At 41.7% G+C, this 22,421-nt stretch overlaps 1 pseudogene; it reads right to left on the reverse strand.

Annotated features, from left to right (window-relative positions):
* Positions 1 to 87: 87 nt before the first annotated feature.
* LOC108878235 (large neutral amino acids transporter small subunit 3-like) lies at positions 88 to 20,967 on the reverse strand (annotated as a pseudogene).
* Between the last annotated feature and the right edge of the window lie 1,454 nt (positions 20,968 to 22,421).

A 22,421-nucleotide genomic window follows, 5' to 3' on the forward strand; every position in this document is an offset into this window, starting at 1 on the left:
CTGATGCTTAGACACTTTGTTGCTGTGACAGAATGCTTTAAATGGATGTTAAAAAAAAAAAAAGAAAAATGCCACTTAGACAATATGTCAACATTCATACATTTATTTTTCAAATGCACAAGCTGGATATATTGATTGAAGGCAGGGAAACAAAAGCATACACTCAGCAAGACAAACCAGCACATCAACTTAAAGGGTAAGGACAGACAATTAGACAAGCCAGTGTAGATGATACAATATTAAAACAGATACAGCAAAGAGACAGTCAGAGGTGTTGATTAAACTTCATACAATAACAGTTCAGGCGTAAGCACAATGGACTCACATTGAATTGAATGCCATTGGACATTATTTCTCACTTTTAACAGAGGTCTAACAACCACTTGTTCAAAACATGAAGAAAGAAAGTGATGACATACACCAAGCTGGACCCTCTCAACACTGATTGTTCTTAACAATTCTTATACTAAAGAACACAAACTACAGCCTCTAAAATGACCATGAAGCTGAATCAACACCTGCAACAATCAACACAAACCAAACATTGCAGGACTAATGTATTGTGTCATCTGAATGTTCTCCTGAGGATAAGTACTGTTCTATGGAAGTAGCTTTACAGTCCCTATTCATGGCTTTGGTTTGCAGAGAAAGACATTTGGCAGAGGCATTAATCTCACTTCTATTGCAGTGAAGCCCAGATGGCAGCAAAGGCACAGAGTTGAAACAAAACAAAATTGCATTCATCCTCAGTGTGAGTGATGAACACATTTTATACATGTAGAACTAGAGAGCAGAAAAGAAACGCATCAAACGAGCAGAAAAATCTATTAAAGCTGTCTTTATACTGAAATGGACTGAGTCAAAAATTATACATTACAACTGATTTCATGAACCTACATGACACTGCAGAACAAACGTACAGACATGTACATTTTGTTGTCACTTTGGGAAGAAATATACCACCTTTCTGTTTTGATCTGCAGCTGGCTGAAATAAGTGGATGGACAGATACAGCCACATCTGTTTTTGTAATGCAACTCTGAGCATCAAAGCAGAAAAATCACATTAAAAAACAAGTTTAACCCCAGCCACCATCTCCTCAGCCACTGGTTAACACACGAATATGCTGTACACACCCATATGTAGTAAAGCAAGCAGGATATGTAACAAAATAAAAGACTCACCTCAGTTCTATTTACAACATAAAATTTTGCTGGAGGTTTGTTTGCTCCAAAATCAATACATGACAAAAAAAAAGGCAAAAAAGCAAAAGCAGAATACACAATGAATCAAATAAGCTTCATTTATAATTAGCACACTACAAAATAACATTTGCAGATATAGAAACAAACGCTTCCCTTTTTAATGCTAATGCAGCTAGAGTATAAAAAGACACTTAAATACATATTTTATACACACACTAGTTCATTTCTGTGCATAAAGCAGTACAAAGTGTTTAACAAAACTGGCACACATTGTGTGTCCAAATTAAAAAAAAAAAAAGTATTTTTCTTTGTGAAATTTTCTTTAAAAAAATAATGTTTTTCCTACATATAAAAACTCCAGAAATGCACGGGCTGAATCAGCACCACCTCTAATGACCATGAATACACGAGGAAAAATTCTGCACTGATAAAATTTGTCATTTGGGCTGTTTGATGTTTAAAGGATTATATTTCCTAATGTGAAAAAACAATGACAGACAAAGGAGTTGGTTGCAGAGAGACAGTACAAAAACAGGAAACAGAGGAGGTAGATATGTGTCTCTACAACCTGCCTATCTGTGCGTTTAAACGTGTGTGTGTGTGTGTGTCTGTGTGTTTGTGTGTGAATAACTGGGCTTCAAAACCCCCCCAAAAACCTTCATTCGTACCAAAACTCTGGTATTCAGATGTTCAGATGCTTTAAATTTTCTGTGATAACTTGTATGCCTTTTATAGTGTACTGATACATATTTATAGCTTTTACTGAGGGGGTTACAGTAGTAACAGCACGACAAACTAAATGTTTGTGTCATAAGCACACTTTTGAAACAATACTGAACCAGCAAGTGTAACTTTTCTAATATCTTTAAGCTGTTCTTTGGTGTTAGCGAGTATTGTGATGGTTACCAGAAGTCTGTGAAAACTATATAACAGTTTTTCAAGTACCGTGATATTCGCAGTCTGATACACAGTGGACATACCAGGATGTGCATGTGAGTGAAATCTATGGCTTCAAATCAAACTACTTTGGCTCTTTGACCTAAACCAAAATAAATAAACAGCAACAAATGATGATGACACTTCGGCTCCCAAAGAACTTAAAGTCTGACTCTGAGTCATAGCAAAACACGGGTAGTGGAAGGGGTGGTTTGGTTTGTGGGAGCAAAATTTGCACCAGCAATGACTACAAAAAAAACCAATGTCAAACAATGTGTATATGGATGAGTAGACTGCTGGTGCTCTTTTGAAGGCACGTACAAAAATAAACCCTACAATTCCCCCAAATCCTCAGCTGTGTCATGTTGTTATCTAAGCCTCCACGGCGGCGCAGCCGTTGCTGTGGGGTTTGTGGCCGTTGGCCTCTGTGTGGTTGAGCGCCTGCATCTCCTGACCGTTGGCCCTCTTGTCTCTGGCCTCCTTTTCCCTCAGCAGCTGTCTGCGGTGGTAGAACAGGTAACACGGCAACAGGAAGCCGGCCAATGAGAAGATCAGCAGGCCGAGGTTGATCTGAAGGAGAGCAGAGGTGGATGGTTAGGGTCATACAGCTCCTGGTTAGTGTCAGACTTTATTTTCTCAATGAAAACAAGAAGAAATTTGAACAGTGGCTGGATTTGATTGATGCTAACAATTGCTAATTAGCAGTAAACACACAGAGACATGTTCCTGATGACCATGATGGATATTAGAATTCTTCAGGTCAAGCTGAGTTTCTGTATCAAATGTTATGTAAAGTCATCCAATAGTTGTTGAAATATTTCTCTAAATGTCTAAACACGTTTTCATTGCAATCCATGAAATAGTTGTTGAGCTTTTTCAGCCTGGATCAGAGTGATGGACTGACCAACCTACACACCGACACTGCCAAGATCTCTGGAGCCTAGCTGCCAACATGGCTAAAAACAAATATCTACTTAAGGGACTAAACAAATCTATTTTAGGCTCAATAAATGTACTTGCATGTTTGCTTTTACTTCCATGAGTGTGCATTAGCGAGTTACCTCTCTCCCTCATTTTGCCCTCACAACACAGCTGCTCTGTGTGCTCTCAGTTTTTCCCTGACAGTGTGACGGAGCAGCCAAACAGAGAACCAGAGTAGACAACTGTGACAAGGCTGTTTGGTCTTCAGTTACATCACCAGTAGGATTATCAGTCATTAGGGAAATATGAAATGAGCAAATGAGTGAAACTTAGCAGGAGATTATTATTGTGGGTTTATGCTTATGGATACTAAATATAGATTTAATGGAACAGATTTTTGTGGCTCTTTGTGTGATAGTGATGTAATCTTTTCTCAAAATGGCCAATTCAGACACAAATCTGTCTTCATACACACAGTCAGCCACAGTGAACGGTGCTGAGTTTGTTCATATCTGTGTGTCTCAGTGTTAAGTGTGCTGAGACAAGAGCGGGTCCTCACCCAGTAGGGGTCTCCCTTCAACGGTCCGACCATGGCGATGAAGAGCGGCTGCTGCAGCAGGGCGACCACGGCGCTGATCATGGACTGGAGGCCTGTCAGGGTGCCGAAGTGGTTGGACGGGTATCTGTGGGAGAGATGGAGAGGTGGTTATGAAATTCCACTGAGCTACAGATCAAAGAGAGAAATAACATTACAGGATGATAGCATTGCTGATGCTTGTATTGTACTGACTGTGCTCTATGGTTGAAGACTAGACTCTAGATTCAGAGTCGAGACTGAGGTGTTGCAGTAGTGTGGTTGTTGAACTCACATAAAACATCCCCAGATTCTGTCACCACATCTGGTTGCTTTTATCACACTGTAAAATGCTGCTTTATGTTCTGTGTTTATATGGTGCTGTGAAACAACTTTAAATGGCTCAGAAAAAGAGTCTATTGTCTCATTGCCAGGTCTTAAATATTGTGTAGGGTGTTAAATTGAATGTTAATCATCTTATTAATGAACTGGAAACTAAACACATGCTTTTTGTGATTTACATTGGATTTTTTTTTTTTTACTTTACACCCATAAGATATCATATACAGTTTCCTCTTCGATGTGATGATGTTTGATGAGGCTGGTGCACTCACACAGCAGCGTAAAGGCCTCCGCAGCAGGAGTGGATGAAGCCTCGGACCATGGTGTGGAGGATGAAGGTCAAAATCTAAAGAAGAAAAGAAGAGAAGAAGCCATACAGTCAATGTATCTGAGTGCTGGGACGTTGTTGCTGCTATAATGTGTGTGAGTGTGTGTTACCTGTAGAGGCAGGTTGTCTATGAGGCAGCAGAATCCGAAAGCGAGCAGCAGCATGTTGGTGAAGATGAAGGCTCTCATGGCGTTGGTCACTCTCTGGATTTTGCGGTCTCTCTTGGGCCCACTGGTCGGTCTGATGGGACACAGACAGACAGAGGTGTTGCTTTAACATCGGATCAGTTTGATTCCATCAGGTGACCTTTGTTTTATGTCAAACCCCTCTCTCTTTCCTTTCATTTCCTGTCTAAACCTGTAACTGTACACCTACTTGTGTTCTGCGTCTGTGGGAGCAACCTTCTCCTCTTCACACTCCTTCATCTTCCAGTCCATGATGTATCCAATCAGAGGACATGTGACCAGACACAGCAGCTGCAGCGTGCCGAAGATGGAGGAGTAGAAACTCACTGTAGGAGAGCATATTAAATCAAAATAAGGCCAAATAAAAGATGTAAATATATGCCAGACAAGCTACATAATGTAAAGAAATTTAAAGCCACATTATTACACCACTCACCTTTTTCCTTTGCTTCAATCACCAGCTCCTCAGATGCTGAAATATAAGGAAAGACAGAGTCTGTCAGTGCTCTGTCAGTGTTACAGTACATTTAAAAAACAGTAACTGTTTGCTGGGACTGTGACTGAAGGGTTGGACACTCACGATGCTCTTCGCCGTGTGTGACCATGAACTCCAGCATCTTGTTCATCGCCCCCATGAAGAAGATGATCCTCAGCTGGGACATTCCCATTGTGATCAAACTCCACAGGAAGATGGGAGAGAACACAGAGCGGCGGAAAGGAACGGTATCTGAGGAGAGAAGGAGGTTACTGTTTTATTTAATGTGCAAGTTACAGTTACATAAAAAAAAAAAAACTAGTTACAAAAACAAAACAATATGAGGAGAGAGAATAGCTCTTTGGTTGAAATGGTCACACCCTGTTGACATATATGACCTGTGATGAGTTACAAATCCAAAAAGAATGCGTTGTGTGTGTTTGTTGACTTACTGGGTGCAGCTTCAGGACCATTGGGAAGCTTCTCTGTGGAGCGTCGCACGTCTCCATTTTTCTGGCTCAGTCTCTCCCCTACAATCTTCTGGTCTGATGACGGCAGCTCTTTGAGAGTGAGGATCTTACTGTTGTGCACACACAGACACACATTGAGGTTGGAGTGAGGTCTCCTGACAAACATTCCTGTGCCTTGCTATCACTGAGATGAGGTGAGGGAACGGACATGGCGGCTGCGCTCACCTGTAGTCCACCTCATCAGGTGTAGGGAAGCCTTCTCTGGGCCAGTTGAAGAAGCAGTTGAAAAAGACAGACGCAGCCAGACCCCCCCCCACACCCACATGATCACCTGGAAGGACACACCTGCGTCGTAGATCAGCTGGGAAGAAGAAGAAGTAGAAGTTGTTTTTTTAAAGTAAACTGCTTCTGCTTTTAAAGCTGCATATAACTGATGTGTAAAACGCTGTAAAAACAACACTGACATATTATCACCTTGTAAAGTTTTTACAGTGACCGTGTTAGCAAACAGTTCCTTATTTACACATCCAGCTGATACAGAGCAGCATTAGTATAGTAGTCATGTTTCCGTTTGTTTTGGTCTCCCTGACGGGAAATATCTGGCTCTTAAGCCACTAAGTGCTCCATTATGTTCACCAGCTAGTCAGTGGTTTTGTGCTGGGCAGGTAGAGTACAGTGAACATTAGGGCTTGTTTGCTGAAGATAGCCCCCTGCCTGCTGCTGCTGCTGCTTGAAAAAAGTTTGGTGAATGTGGAGTTTGTGGGGACAGAAAACCAACACGATGAGCTAAACACTACGAGCAACCTCTTTCCTCTTTTTTTGTTACTGGAAAAATATGAATTAGTACAGAGTGACTGGAACCACACTTCATCAGTCCCTGGGTCCCACCTTTCAACCTTTTTTGGATGTTACACATTAAACAACATTAAACTCTCTCTCTCTCTCTCTCTCTATCTCTCTCTCTCTCCCTATATATATATATATATATATATATATATATATACATAACAGATTTCTTTCTTGTGAGGCTCTTTTATGTAAATAGGAATCAACTGTGCTCTTTGATTTTCACTCATAACATTCTTTAAATTCCAAAGGCACCATAACGTAATAATGTAGTTACATATTTACATGGTTCATGTGAAGTATAACAGTCTGTTAATGTAACCTTGGTGAGTTACCTTGACTCCGGGGAAAGTGACAGCAGACGAGGCGTAGGAGCCGATCATCAGAGACATGACGGTGGAGCTCAGAGCACCAAACATGTTGGGGAGCTGCAAGAACAGCCAGGTGGAGACATAAGAAACAAATTATATAAACAGACACAATACATGACGTCGACGATGTGAAATAAATAAAGCTGATGTGTTATCTACACAGACTGTGTGTTGTGTGTTGTTTTGACCAGTAGAGGGCAGACAGCTGCTTTGTGAGAGCAGCATGAACCAGACAGGGTTCAGGAGACTGTGAGCTGTAGCTGCCTACAGAGTCTGCATCCAGTAACACCTCTTTCTCTCGGCAGAGCAGACTCATTAAAAAAATATTAGTTTCCATGTCATGGGAAACAAGAAACAAAGTCATGGCCCAGTTTTGGTTCCTGACCCCACAGTTCAAACACAGACTAAGCTATACTTAGACACACATTCATGGCCTTTATTTCAACAAGTTCTTTTGAGTTAGGATTAAAAAATACGGAAGCTGATCTATAGCCAGCTCTCAATGAACTTCACTGGGCTCTTTGGACCCAGCTCAGGGGCATGTATGACACACGACAAAGGGGACGAGGGTGGCGGGCACCAGGCACTAACACATCATATATTAGGTCGACCTATTTACAGTAGTAAGTAGCTTAGTGAACATAACAATGATCTATTGTGCTGGCAGCACACTCAGTGTCCTTTGATTAGAGTTTTAAATGGGTCAATCACGATTATAATATCACATGTATGGGATTTTAGGTGTGCTGCATGACAAGCTTGCTATTCTCTCTAAATGCTGACCACAGTTTTCAAGATTTCTGCTGCCGTCACCTAATCTCCCTGCTGGGTCAGAGTTCACGACAAGTGTCAGTGTCCCTTTTTTTCTCCCATAGTTGTGTGCACTTTTTACATCCTTACACTGACCTCGCTGAGGCTGGACCAAACGTCACTTTTAGCAATTAATAAAATAATAATAAGAAAAAAATTCAATCCAATCCACTAATTTTAACATTTTTACGAGTCCAGCGCATCTGGTCTTTTAGCTTTGCTTTGGTCTCCACCAACACCTGAGGGAAATATGTGGCTCTTAAGCTAAATGCTCCACTGTGTTCCCCAGTGAATCGCCAACTCTGTCTGCTATTTGGTGTAAGGCAGGCAGTGTACAGAGGGTTCAACACAGGTTATTTGAGGAACACACCTGCCTGCTGCTGCCAGAAAAGACGCTTTGAGAATGTGAGACTTAAACCAAAACAGTTCGTTAAGGGGTCCTGTAAAGCTCTGTACAGCTGATGGGAACTTTAAAGCAGTTTTAAGTCGTGTGATATCTGTTTCTAATTACCACAAGTCTGTGTTTTTATCAGGAATACCTGCCGTTTATAGCTTTTTTAATGTTATATGGATGTGCTTTGAAATGATGCAGTGACATTATTTAAAACAGATCTGTCACATTTGCAGGGGACATCCTGGTGGGTCAAAAGCTATGAAACAGCTTCCAAGAAAGGGCATCTAAGAAGTGTATTACCTCATATGAGCAGTCCAGCAAGACAAAGTTTTAAGATGTGGGTGAGAATTTAGTTTTGTGTGTGTGTTTGGGGAGCCTGGCTGCTGTTTGGAGATTGGGCAGTAGTGGCTCTTACCCTTCTGGCAGACTATGGTTTGTGAGTTGCAGAGGGAGGCACAACAATGAAGTTGGCAGGTAAACAGGAAAAAAAAAATGCTTTCCTGAGGATGTTCCAGTGAGAGCCGGAGTGTCTGAGCGAGATGGGAAAAACATCCTAGAAAACACCCGTCCTCATTCAGCGCTTCTGGGAATTGAAATACTTCACGACCCGTCTGTGGCCTGCGTGATCGCAGCCGCTGCGACTCTCTGGCTGCGGAGGTTTTGTGGAATGTAGGCGAGAGGGCCCTCTGAGCACACAGGGGAGTTTGCATCTCTTACTTATGTTAAAGCAAAGATATTACAGCCATGTGAGATGTCAAATAACTGATGTTTGCTTTCAGAAGTATGTTCAGGAGCGGGAACCTGAGCAGTGAGAAAAAGCATGAAATGTGTGGGTGCATGTGTCTGTACATGTGCCGGGGCAGCAGGCGTGATTGCCCACCCTGTGTTCTGGCAGTGCTCATAAATTGCATATTTCACGCAGGGCCTTTGCCACACATTTCCCGCATGCTAACACTGCCAGGTGGTGGGGTGGGAGGGAGGACATGGACAGACGCACGTGACCGTATGGGGGCACATGAGGGTCAACTGGTGTCAGAAAGTCGCACAGATGGGCGCTTTGGTCGTTTGCTTGTCACGACTAATCAGTTCTGGCTCTACTCCTGCTGTGCTCATTCGCATGGGTGTTGTAAGACTTTGGCATTGTATTTAATTAAGACTTTAATCACTGAGAGAACGGGCCAAATAGTAGCTTAATGAGCACTGAAGTTTTGATGCAGCTCTGGACATGTGGAGAGGTGGAATAAAAGTGGAAGAGGGGGGAGAAAAGAAGGAGGTATATGAAAAATAAGGAAGGACAGAAATGATGTATTAGAAAGGGAGTGGGAGTAACTTTTTTCTTTTTTTTTCTTTCGGTTTGACTGATCTCCCCAAGCCACAGCTGCAGCTCCTCTCTATGTGGAGCTCCCAGCAGGAAACACTAAACCACAGCTGATTAGTACCGGCTTCTTCTCTCCACCTGTGCCTCCTTCTCTCACTGAACATGCCCTTATTCCTCACAGCGTTGGCACAGCGCTCTTGTCCAGCTGCAGTGGACTTACATAACAAAAAAAACGTGGTCAAATGTAAAGATGTCGGCCCAACTACCCCGTCTGGAAGCTTTAAACCTCGACATGTGGACTCCTGCTTGTCAGATTTCTCTGTATTTGACCCTCAGCATCTTTCTAAGAGTCATTCCCGATTCCCTGTAGTCGCTTCTAGGCCCCTGCCTGCAGCCAATTCCACTGAAGGGCAATTCCTTGTCTGTTTCAGTAAATAAAAGAAGACCGTCTGCATTCTGTCATTGTCAGTAACACACCAGCTCACAGTCATATTGTACATATCTAACATGCATTTCTAATGGTGGTTAAGTGAGAAGCAGGAAAGCCTAAGCTGTGTGCTTCCAGCAAATATCTGGCGCTAACAAAGGTAAGGTGTGATTCACCTTTGCGTTATGCAACCATGCCCTTGTATGAACTTCAAAACCACCAGGATGTGTTCACACAGGTTAATGAGGCTGGAGATCAGTCTTAAGTAATTAATAGAATAAATGGTCGAGTGCTGAGTTTTGGACGTTTTTCAAAGTTTTGTTTTAAATTACACAAAGGAAGAAAGACGATGCAGCCACAGTGAGCTGCAGGGCAAACCTCAAACCTTCAGCAAGTTAGGTAACATCTCTTACAGTGCTGTTCCCATTACATGGAAAATTAAACAGTGTCTGCATTACAGGCTCTGATCACATGTATGGGAATTTGCCATGATGAAGATTATTTTCCCTATTCTCTGATTTCTCTACCATTTTTAAATGTACATGATCTGTTTCTTTTTAACTTATTTTACTTTCTTTTTTTTTTTTACTTTTACTCATATACCAACAGTACACACATACCCGCTGCAGCACCTGCCCTGTGCTTATCAAATCATTTGTCATCCATGAAAATATTCATTTACATATGGAAACCACTGAAACATTCCTGGTTTTCTGCATTATTGTGCATCTTACGTTCAGTTTATATGTCCATGTGTTCTGTGTCTGTCTGTGGTCTGTTTATGTTTTATTTCTCCCCTAAGTTAAAAAGTTCAGGACATGTTGTGTGTTTTTTGTCATAAGTTGATTAATAAGGGAAGTTTGAACTGTTCAGCTGAACTGATTCACTGTGACTCATTGATTTACATTTTTCATTACTGCTCCCTGAAGTAACACCCATAATCCCTTGACCTCTTGCTGTAATTTATTGGCTCTTCCTGCGGAATTTATATTTCTCTGCCAATTTCATGCTTTTGTTTGCAACATGACTTGACGTTAACGTAGTACTATACACAATAAATGTGCACACAACACAAGTGCGTATGGTGTCAGTAGAGCGAGGAGGTGCTAACTTCCTTGACCAAGGTCATACAGTTTATTTAATCAGCAATGTTAAAACTTTCCTTTAAGTTTTTGTTCCTAAGGTTTTATGCTAAGACCACATCAGATAAAGTTAACATATATTCTCTCATTGTATATTGTGAATTGTCACGTGTAACAGGTCACATGACATACCCTCTGTATCAGGGGGATATGTCCCTCATTATGGACACATGTTCTTTACTTATACAATAACATTTTTTCATAATCCATTTTCAGCTGTTACAATCAAGCACATGGTTTAAATCATGATGTGTGTGTGTGTGTGTGTGTGTGTGTGTGTGTGTGGACTCTCTGTGCTCTGCCGTCATTCGCTCTCCAGAACAACAACAACAACAACAACAACAGTGTGGAGGTCAGTCAATGCTGGTACACCCAACCCAATTGGAAATGGAGAGAGAGGCAGGGAAAGAGAGAGACACAGAGGTCATACAGGGACAAAGGGACAAAGAGCTGGACATTTCTTGTGTGTGCGTGTGTGAGTGTGTGTGTGTGTGTGTGTGTGTGTGTGATATCAATTTTTGTGTGCGATTAATAGAATAGAAAGAGCACAGTGCCTTCCTGAATGAGAGTTATGTGAGTGTTTGTGCCAAAATATGTTTTTACATTGCCAGGATTCTTCAGTTGGGGTCTCTCTCTCTCTCTCTTTTTCTCTCTCTCTCTCTCTTTCTCAAGGGAAGAGACAGAATCGCTGACTCATTTGAACTGAGGCTCCTTGCATGTGTGCATCCATGTGCAAATACTTGTCATGTTTTTCTCTGAGAATCCAAACCAGACAGCCTGAATCATGCTTTGTACTGTGTGAAAGAATTATTACTTTGGCACCAATCAGCATCAATAAAAATGTCCAGTGTGAAAAACTTCTGATTTTCTCAACTACGCATTTCACCCCTTAACAACACCAAAGTTTTGAGTGGCTGAAACCATTCAATCAAGTGGAAAAGGGCTGTAATTAATCTTGCAATCTTTTTTTCAGATTAATGACATAATTGATTAATTATTTGTTCTGTAAAATGTCCATCACAGTTCTGTAAATTCTCAAATCTGAGAACCTAAAATCCATCAAATATTTGCCTTATTTATATTTTTTAAAATGACTTAAAGATTAGCCAGTTATCAAAGTAGCTGCCAACTTATTTTCTCTTGATTGACTTATTGATTAATCAATTGTTGCAACTCTAAAATGGAAATACTCCAGATAGCTTGTGCATCATTTTATTAAACTTCACCCATGTGCATTTGGCATTTTTGGAAATTTAACCAGAATTTCAAATAAATTTCAGTGTGTTTGAACAAAGTCTTTTTTTTTTCATCCTGAGCCCTTCTTTATACATACGCATATATTTTTAAAAATGTTTTGTGGGAACAATTGACTCTAGTCATTTAGAGACACAGACAGAGACATGTGTCTTCTGCTCTACAGATCCAGACTACAGTGAGCACACCACTCAGCTTGGACCTTCATTATCTAAACATCTGTTTCATGTTCGTCTCCCTGTGTGTACATAAGCATGGACGCACATTTGTACATCTACATGTGTGCACAGTCATGCAGAGTTGAAAAGGTTCCACATTGATTTTCTGTCGACTGCTGGGAAGAACAGAGGAGCAAGAGAGAGCAGGGAGGAGGGGAAAAAAGGAAGTGAGGAAGGAAATGAGAGAGGAAGAGAGGAGACAGGAGAAAGTGTGGCCTTGAGTGTTTTCAGTAGAGGTGAGTGGGCCGAGCTTTGGGGAGGGTGTGTGGTCAACAGCGGGTTGTCATTGGTAGAAAGGCAAATGGGCAACTTTCCATTCGGGAGAAGTCATGTGCAACTCTGACGGAAACACTGGTAACAAACACACAAACTCACGCACACACCAAACGGGGACACAGCGCAAGCTAAATACTTGCCGGGACACAGGAGGCAGCAGCACCAATAAAACAAACTCGATAATGTTGGTACCAGCTGACACATTACACGCAAATGCTCATGCCTGATGTGAAGGTAAACAAACAGAGCTCCCTGTCACAACACAAACTGTTTCCTCAGCTGAGACAAACAGAGGACCCGACCACGCTGTGACTCTCAGCTACCAAAACTGCTCTGATCGGTTGTTCCAGGAACCACACTTTAGGACCTTCTCAGAATATCAGTTATGTAACCGCAGTAGAGACTTTTTTTTCTTGCAGTTTCAGCGGTATTATATGGGACAGACTGCTCAGTGCTGTCAAAGAGAGAAGGAAATGTTTTGTGCGAAATTGTGACAAATACTCTTGTAATTCATCTTCTTCAACTTGATGACAAATATTTCCTTTTGGCTCAGAATCTGACATGTATCACTTACAATATTTAGTGATGTTTGTGTTTTGATTACTTTACCTTAGTGCCAATTGTACCTTGAATGACTGGCCCTGTTCACGTTAAAGACTAGGTCTTGTCCTGGGTCCTGATCAGAAGCGAAGCTGCTGTGGAGTTCAATGGCCATCTAATCCAATTTATTTGTATTCAGGACAACACTGCTCCCAAACATAGCCCAGAGGTGAGCTGGTATTTTTCTTTTCTTCCTTGTTTGCATTTCACTCTTTGTTCCCTGGGTTAGGTAAGGTCTTTCACACAGAAGCTGATAGCAAACATGACAGCCATCAAAATACAGGCGCTACTGTGCAGAGAAGAGAGAAGTGGCACAGAGACAACTGATTGTCTCCTTAAAGGATTTATGACAAACAGTTAACTTGCAAAACCAAAAGAAAATAAAAGCTGGATTTGTTCGGACTAAGAACCAACTGTAATAATTAAAGAGGGAGAAGAGGAAACATGTTGCGTGGGTTGTGTCTCACCGTGAGGGAGGTGAACGTCAGGCAGATGCCTCCAAAGCCATTCAGAGACAGAGCCAGGAAGATGAGCGCTGACAGAAAAGCAGAGCAACAGAGAAACACAGAAGAAGAGTTAATGGTGTAGATGACTTTCGCTTAAACTCGAAGATTAAACAAGAAGTTGGTTGTGATTAAAGTGACATTGGAGAGACTTCATTGTGACTCCATAAGCGCTTTATTTTTCACTCACCCTGTATTTTTACTTCTACTACTTATTTTTCTTCTTTTTGGTCATATTTCCGAGGCTACATTTGTAAGTCCATTTTTTTCAAACTGCTATTAGCAATTAGAACAAAATAACTAACACATTGACAAAAGAAACAAAACAGGGAGAGGAGTTTTGGGCACTATCAGATGATACGACAGACGCTTTGTTTGAAGCATACTGAGGCTCTTGTAAAGTGGAAGAAACAGGTGGCACAAGAGCTCAATAGAAAATCTACAGGAAATAAAATATTGCATTTATAGGCCCCGTGGAGGCACAGATTATTTAAGATTTGAGTTGCTCTATTCCCCCTTTGAAAGTACAAGTACGTGGTTGCCATGGCTGGTGCCATTCAGTGGTTAACATGGACAACTGTGGAAGAAGGAATGTGAAGAATGTGGAGGAAGTCATTAGTGGAGTGTTGGGAGTCTGCCCCTTTTACACTTTTACACACCTGTCTAATCGCACCTGGTGTGACAGTTTAGTGTCTGTGTCAAAAAGTTTAATGCTGGGAAACACAGACCATGCTGTCCTGTCGGATGAAAGGAGCATTTAACAGCACTTTTAAGACAGTATATATAGTTTGATATAGTTATATCATATAAAATATTACTATTAGACTATTATAATAGTCTTAGGTATGAACATTGTGTAAATAAATCATGATCTCAGGTGATGTACCTGTCAGTCAGCATTTAAACAGAACAGTGGAAAATATGTGATACTATGTTCAGATACATGTTTTTGCCACAGAGATAAGCAGTTGCAGATTTCTTACATCACATTTTGCAGTTGATCAAGCGATATCTACCCCATGTGTGTGTTAGTGTTTGTATTCACCTCCAGGGTTGTAGGCGGACACAGCCATCATAATACAGGACAGGCCGAAACACGAGCTGTTACGAGAGAAGAAGAAAAGTCTTAAATACTGTAGAAACTCCCACTGTGTGTGAGTGTGTGTATGCTGACATACGTTTATGTTCATACGTAGATAACATGAAAACTACAGTTCACAAAACTGCAGTTATGTGGTTGGTTTTCTGCCAAAGACTGAAACTGTCATGTGCAACATAAACCTCTCAGTCTCCACTCACTACATACTTTCATCTCTTTATCAAAGCATCTGGCCTGGCTTTCATGACACATTTTCCCACACCCAAATAAAAGATTACTTACTATATACACACTGTGTACACATACTCTCTATCACCCCACCTAGATTGATTGATCTCCTCCCACTCTGGGAATGTGATCTGTCAGCTTTTCTTACTACAGCCTCTGTAGTAGTTAAGGAATTTACAACTATGTTATGCAGCTTTTCACTTTCATTCTCATCAATAAATGAACTGTGTAGAATTCAAGTCTCCATAAGAGACAATAAACACACTTTCATAAAACAAATCTGTATCTCAGAGAAGAGGTTTCTGTGAATTATACTGAACATTCAAAAAACACTTTAACATGCAAACATTAAAAGACTCGTCTGTGGATTCCTGGAGAGTGCTCTAATGCTTACCTGCCCACCAGGCGAATTGGGCGCGGCCCAAACTTGTCCATCAGGATACCGAGCGGCAGCGTGGTGGCGCTGAGCAAGAAGGAGCCGATGGTGAAGCCCAGATTCAGCATCTCCTCCTGGTCCACGCAGCTGAGCCACTCATCCGCTTCACTGTTAGAGGAGTTCCCCGAAGACGAGTCGTTCACTGTAGAAACAAGTGTGGGGGATCCATAAGAGTGGTGCGAATGTGTAAAGAGTCCAATCAAAAAGATGCACTGAGTCACTGCTTCTCTACTTAGGTGTCAGGACCTCGACCACGGGTTGGAAGCAGAATCTGAGAGGTGTGGAGATGATTAAGAGAAGAGGCGACAGAAGAAAACATGTTTCTGCTGCACAAAATGTTTCTCTTACAGACTTTCCTCTGTAAAAGGAAAATATTGGATGAGTTTCCCTCTCCGACTTCAGAGTCAAATGCCAGTAAAGATTGGGAACCACTGTCTTGACTTTTTACATTGGCTTTACTTCCTCATTATCTGAGGTCTAACCATGTGTGGACATGACAGTAGATAAAAATTGTGTGTATAAGTTGTAATTCTCATAAAAACTGGGGAAGATCATGATATATCAAGGTTATAAGACAAAATATGTTTATTAGAGTGTTTAAAGACCCACTGTGTCTCCAGGACCTCTAACAGAAGATTAAAGTTCAGTGCTGTTGATTTTACCGGAGCACAGGTGGGAGTAGAAACCTTCCCTCTTCAGCATGATGAGCAGGGAGCCCCATCCCAGCAGGACGGCCGAACACAGCAGGTTCTCAATCACCGCCGTCACCGCCATCCACCAGCGCCTCCTGTAGGCCTGGAGGAGAGAGGGCGACATCGCTGCTGCTCTGTGATGGAGGAGAGAGGAGGAGAGTGGCAGAAAGAGAGAGAGAAAGAGTTGAATGGGAGAACAAAAATAATGTCATGGTCAGAATGAAGTTTAAAATAAACTGGATCAACATCTTTTAAATAAACAGTGGATTAGTCAAATCACAAATATATTTACTGACAAATCCTAATCCCGTGTGTGATCCATTTAGCGCTTTGTGGGTAATGAGTTCAAATTCTCCTTCTTTCATCCACTGCATTAAAAAAAACCCTGATATTTCATTATGTTTGCTTCACTGGGGAGACCTGATGAAGTCCCTCTCAGTTTGCCTAATGACTGCCAATGTGACCAGTCATTGTTTTGTAAATCCCGGTTGGGTATGTGACACCTTGCTCTGCATTGTCCTCAGCAATCCTCCCACTGTGCTGTCGACAGAGCAGCTATTTCACCCTTGATTTTGACCAGAGGAGACAATGCTGAGTGCTCAGTCTGTCTGCTTTTGTTCTGGAAATAGGGATCGCATTTTAAAAGGGCCACATTTCAATTTGAAAGCAGGTTGGTGAAGAGTGTGTGTGTGTGTGGGGAGGGGGGGGGTTAATGTCTAATGTAACCATGGTTTACCTCTCTGGGTCAAAACTAAGTTTATGTAAACAAAATACAAACAAGATAGAGCTGTGAAACTGATGATGTGACTGACCACATAAAGTCAGATTAGTCATGACCACCTTGAGAGTACACACACTCCGAGGACACTGCAACCTGTGACAGGAGTGACTACACTGACAGTAAGCACACACACACACACACACACACACACACACACACACACACACACACACACACACACACATCTGGAAAACATCTAAACAAGAAACAAAGGTCCAAATATAACCAGCTATTCCATTTGGCGGTGAACCAAGAAAGAAGTGGAAAGGAACAGAGGGCGGAAAAATCTCAGCCACTTGCAGTCAAGGACAAGAACACTATGCAGTCGCTCCTAATGAGGACATCTCTCTGAGCATGTGTTTGTGTGTTGTACTGGAGAAAGAGAGAAGCTCTAATGGGACAGATTTGTCTCTGCGTGTGCCCATGACTCTACATATGTGCTCATGAGGCGTGTGTGTAATGTGATTATCTACAGCCCAGTGAACTGGCTTTGTGCTGAAAAGAGAGTTTGAAAAGGGGGGATTTCTTTGTAACCGACACCCCACGATGAAAACCCACTCAGAGTGCGCACACACACACACACACACACACACACGAGTCCCCAACACTCAATGAAGTAACAGAGTGAGAAGGAGCTCATTCACTCTGCTCTGTAAATGTATAACACACCAATAAACCTGTTCATTAAATCACAAGAGCACGCGCAGTGAAGAGGCTGACGTCTTGGTTATGTGTGTCTCTAATCGGGGGTTACACTAATAACTGATATGGAAGGTAGGGCCGCAGCTACTGAGTGTTTTTTCTGCAGAAATCAGCCATATGCAACATATAACAACTGTTGTATCATGACTCAACCTCTGAGTTATTCCCCTTCTCCTATCTATAATCACATACGTCGGTGGTATTTTTTCTTAATGGAATGTCAGTTTGTTAATGTTGAATTCTAACCTTGCTGAAAATAACAAAGATGTTGACATTCAGTCAGATGAGTGATCCTGACTGAATATCTTTAATCTGAACTGTGTAACCCTTTCATCATCTGCACATCACTTTAAAGGATGTCTGCATTTTTTCAAGTCTATATTAACACAATCTACAGTCCTTTATCTGTGTTAAAAGTTTAGCCACAGCTAATGTGAAGCTTAAGCAGTTTGTGTTTGACAAATCGAGCTGGTCTCCCTCCAAAAATATGAATATCTTTTAACTCGTAACAAACTAAGCTGCTTAGCTTTTGGGCTATAAAGTCGTAACAGACACCATGAGTTCAAAGACCGGCAGAGCTGACCCAGAAAGTGACTGAATTAAGCTGGAAATACCATGTAGGCTTTTATTACATGTGTTTGCAGAATGCAAACCTCTAGTTGTGTTACTCTGAGCTTTATTAACCTTCCCACTGTCTACACTTACAGATCCAACACTCTGAAAGATACAGAGTCTTTGTTCATGGATGTAAAATACAGTATGTGTTTATGTGTTGACGCAACAGGACGGACAGAGCCTCCTTTCAGACACAGACACAGTTCATTAAAGGCCTAAGTTTAGAGGCTACTGTCACATGGATTGGATTTACGGAGCCGTGGCCACACCATAATAAATACTTCACAAATACACACACACACACACACACTCCTGGTAGCCACTGCTCAGGAGGAGACAATGTTGTAAATGGACAGGGAGTCATGGCTGCAGTGTGTGTGTAAGAAAGGCCGTAGTATCAGTTGCTCGTCTATGTGTGTGTGTTTGAGCTCAGGTTATATGACCATGTGGACTGATGCAATACAAACAAGTCTTGCAAATTCAATGCAACGATCCGGCCCGCCTCTGCCTCTGCTTAATACACATTGTCGTGCTGCTCAGTGCCACATCAGGTACCTGGTGCTGTGTGATGCGGGAAGAGTCAACACACACAACAAAGACTCACAAACATGCTAAAACATGGAGGTTTTAGGGTTGGCAGGCAGCTGCGAGCCCTGTCATGACTCTGTGAAGTGTGTGTGTGTGTGTGTGTGTGTGTGTGTGCAGAAGGAGAGCAGGTGAAGTCTGAAGGACTGAGGGGGAAACACCATATAAGGAGGTTGTTTCCTGAAATACCTGCGCACCAGCAGCTGAATGAAGTGTTGCCATGATTAAGTTCACTGTTACGGTCATGAGGGGTGGTGGGATTACTTCCTGGATTATTGTAAATAAAACAAACCTTTTCTGCTGCTTCTGTGTCAGAATTTGAGCTGACCATGACATATTTAATTCATCACGTGTCCTGCTTTCTTTCAAGTCTCGCTGTTTGCTGCTCCCTTCCTGCCCCGCTGCTCTTTTTTATCCCCAGCAAGACCTGTCTCTGACCTTGACCAGCCGTGTTTATCAACCTCTGCAGGACATAAAGGACCGCAGGGCAAACTCTTTATCCTCACAAGTTTCCAAGAAAATAAACCACGCGCGCTAGGAGCCTCTGTTCCCCGAGGAGCTCCCCCAAAAAACTCAGCCCGGCCCGCGAGCAGCTGTCCCTCCGCAGGCGTGACCTCAGCCCCCGGGTCTGGTTACCCGGCACGGTGGGGTCGGGGCCGCTGAAAAAGCCCGTCCCGGCATGAGTCTGCTGCAGCGTTCAAGTGCTGTCCGAAATGTCAGAACTTGGACCTCAACTCACATAGACAGCCCTGAAAAGTGGCAGATAGCCAGTTGTTTCATGTGATACCTGCCCACAAGTGACAGCGAAGGCTGAGATGATTAGTGGATTAGTTAATGATAATTCTTTTCCAGTAAATGTGATAATGGATTGACTGTTTATAGAGAAGCTAACTACACCTACAACAATTAGTCCTGTGACAGAAAATGAATCTACAGCCAGCCTACTTGATGACTGAGTCATTGGTTCATTTGTTGCCTCTATTTGTCTCAGATTAAAGTACATGAACAATTTCTCAGGGTTTTAGTCACACAAAGCAAACAGTGTGAATAACATGACTTTGGGGAGTGGGCACTTGTGCATGAAAATATTGCAGTTCTCATATTAACGAGACATTTCCCCACTATTTCCTGATGTTTTACAGACACAGCAGTTAACGGGGACAATAATCAGACGAACTGATAAGAGAAACAACTGTGAATTGTTGCCCCCCCCCCCAAAAAAAAAAAAAAATAAAAATAAAAATAAAAATAAAAATAAAAATTCTGGCACGAGCTTGGACAGCTTTTTGGAATTGAAACATTTTCTCCATTGTGGTTCTCATCTTATTTGCACACAGTTTCTGGAAATGACTTGGTGTGAAACTACCCACTTGAACAGACTTTTTTTTTTCTTCCATGATTTAAATTGTAGCATAAGGGGGTACGTACAAAATCTGACTTTACGTGTGTACGTGAAGGCAACATATGTCTTTATCTTCCTGCGCGCTCTGCTTCTGGTTTAAACGGTAAAAGAAAAGCAAATGTTTAAGACAGAGTTAATAATACATACGGATCTATGTATTTGTAGCTCTGTGCGTATTAAACAAATGACTAACATCACTGAATTACCCAAAGCAGTAGTTTACAACTCAGTGAAAGAGAGGATCATGAGGAAATTACTGTAAAAGCATGTGGAGTCAGTTCAACAGTCACTTCCTAAACAGCCCGCTTCTTTCAGTTTAACTTCTCATCCTCATTTGCTGGTGTTTGCTGACACTTTTCTCCTTGAACACCCAAACTTTAGGCTCTTTCTCCTATTACACGCGCTCAAACAGCCATTGATATTCAACGGAAAAACTTGTCATATCTCAGTCTCGTGCCACGTGTGAGTATGAGCAGCTTGTTCCAGCTGCCGCCTGATGCCAACTCTACACACCTAGTTACATTTAATACTATACTTATCAACATACAGTAGCAGCATTGTGATAAGAGGAGAAACTTATTTACTTACTTCAGTTGTGAGTCTTCTCAGAGATGAAAAAAATGCTTGAAATGTTTCTTTTCAAGTTTTTTTTTTTTTTTACTGGGTGAAAAAACTGATGGTTTGAAATCTGCTCTCACAGCTGACTGTTCCTCTCGATTAAAAAGAACAGTGAGAGCCTCGACCCCTGAATTAAACCTTTTCCTTCCCCTGCTTCCTTTCTTCCCTGGCACTTCCTATGAGTCTCCACACTTCTTTTCTTTCTCTGGTTTCATTACAGACTCCCCCCCTCTTTACCTAATTTGACTTCTAATTCCCTCCCTCTTTTCTATGCCTCAGCACCGCTGATGGGTGGAGAGAGAAGTCACCACCCTTCATTCACTATGTATGGGACAAATGTCTTTACTCTGCTCACTACAATGCAAATATCCTCCACAGAGCCTCCAGCTGGGGGCTCTCAGACCCTTTAAATACAAAATGTGGTGAATTCAAATGAGTTTGTTCAACAACAATTAAGCTGCAGCCACAATATTTCTACCTGGCATTTCATTGACAGCTAATATAGAGCATGTTTACACATTTTCAGCAGGAAACTGAGGCAAAGTCTCAAGCTGCTAAGCAGGAAAAACATTTCAGTCCACCAAAGCAAATTAGTTCAGTGATGCATTCTGCAGGAAGACACACCAAGATCCTGAGATGTCTTTAAAAGTTTTTTTTTTTTTTTTTTTTTTTATCAGTTTTTATCTGTTTCTTTTAAAGTAATACACCACATGAATAAGGCCCTGCAGTGTTCTGACTTTCAGCTTTGCTAAAACAAAAAAATGTCTGCAGTAGTACCACAGTTATACAACATTAATGTGTCGCTACCATTACTGACATTTGAAACTGTTCAAGTCAAGTGACATTAGTAACACAGAACAGAGAGCAGGCACAGCAGCACTGGTTTGTTTTTGTCATGTAATCTTGTGTATTTGCTCAAGCTCTAAATTAAATGAACATGTGATATTCATTATTTATGACCTTCAGCAGGTAGTTTCAACCCAAGTTAAAACTTAAAGGTGCCAATAGCATTTTCTCTACACAAACAAGGTCAGTCAGTCGCTCGTTTTAAACAGAGATTAAGTCATCATGCCACCTTTTCTTTTTCCATTTCAAACCTGTGTAGAATGAACCCCCCCCATGCAGACATTGACTATTGACTCAGCTCTGTAACTACCGGCTTAAAGCAACGCCCCCCATTCCACGCTAGTACCTTTTAACAGCGATGCAGAATAACGGAGCAGCATTCCCACCTACATACAGGAGAGGTTCTTTATCACAGGTCAGGTCAGGTCTTGTGTTTAAATCTAGAGACCATAGTTGAAATCAGAATACCTGACTGATGGGAATCTGCTGCCATTGTGGAAATCCAATGGGTGGCTTTCTAAGCAGTATCTCTCATTGCATGTGGGCCTTCAGATTTATTAGGGCATTACAGGAGGTCTCTGGCCTCCAAGAGCTAAAGGTTGAGACCCTTTGGCCCCTAATTCCCACTTCAAACACAGAGATCAAGCTATTTAAAGACACAGATGACCGAGGCCATCGGCAATAAAGCATAAAATACCTGAGACTGAAAATTATATTCTCCATAGAAGAGCTACAAGCAGAGAAGTCGGTCATTTTTAACATATTGTAGATTATCAGCTTATGTCAGCTTATCTTTGCTGTGTGAGCACAACATTCAGCCTC

Source organism: Lates calcarifer, linkage group LG8, assembly GCF_001640805.2.
Source record: "Lates calcarifer isolate ASB-BC8 linkage group LG8, TLL_Latcal_v3, whole genome shotgun sequence".
NCBI classification, from domain to species: domain Eukaryota; kingdom Metazoa; phylum Chordata; class Actinopteri; family Centropomidae; genus Lates; species Lates calcarifer.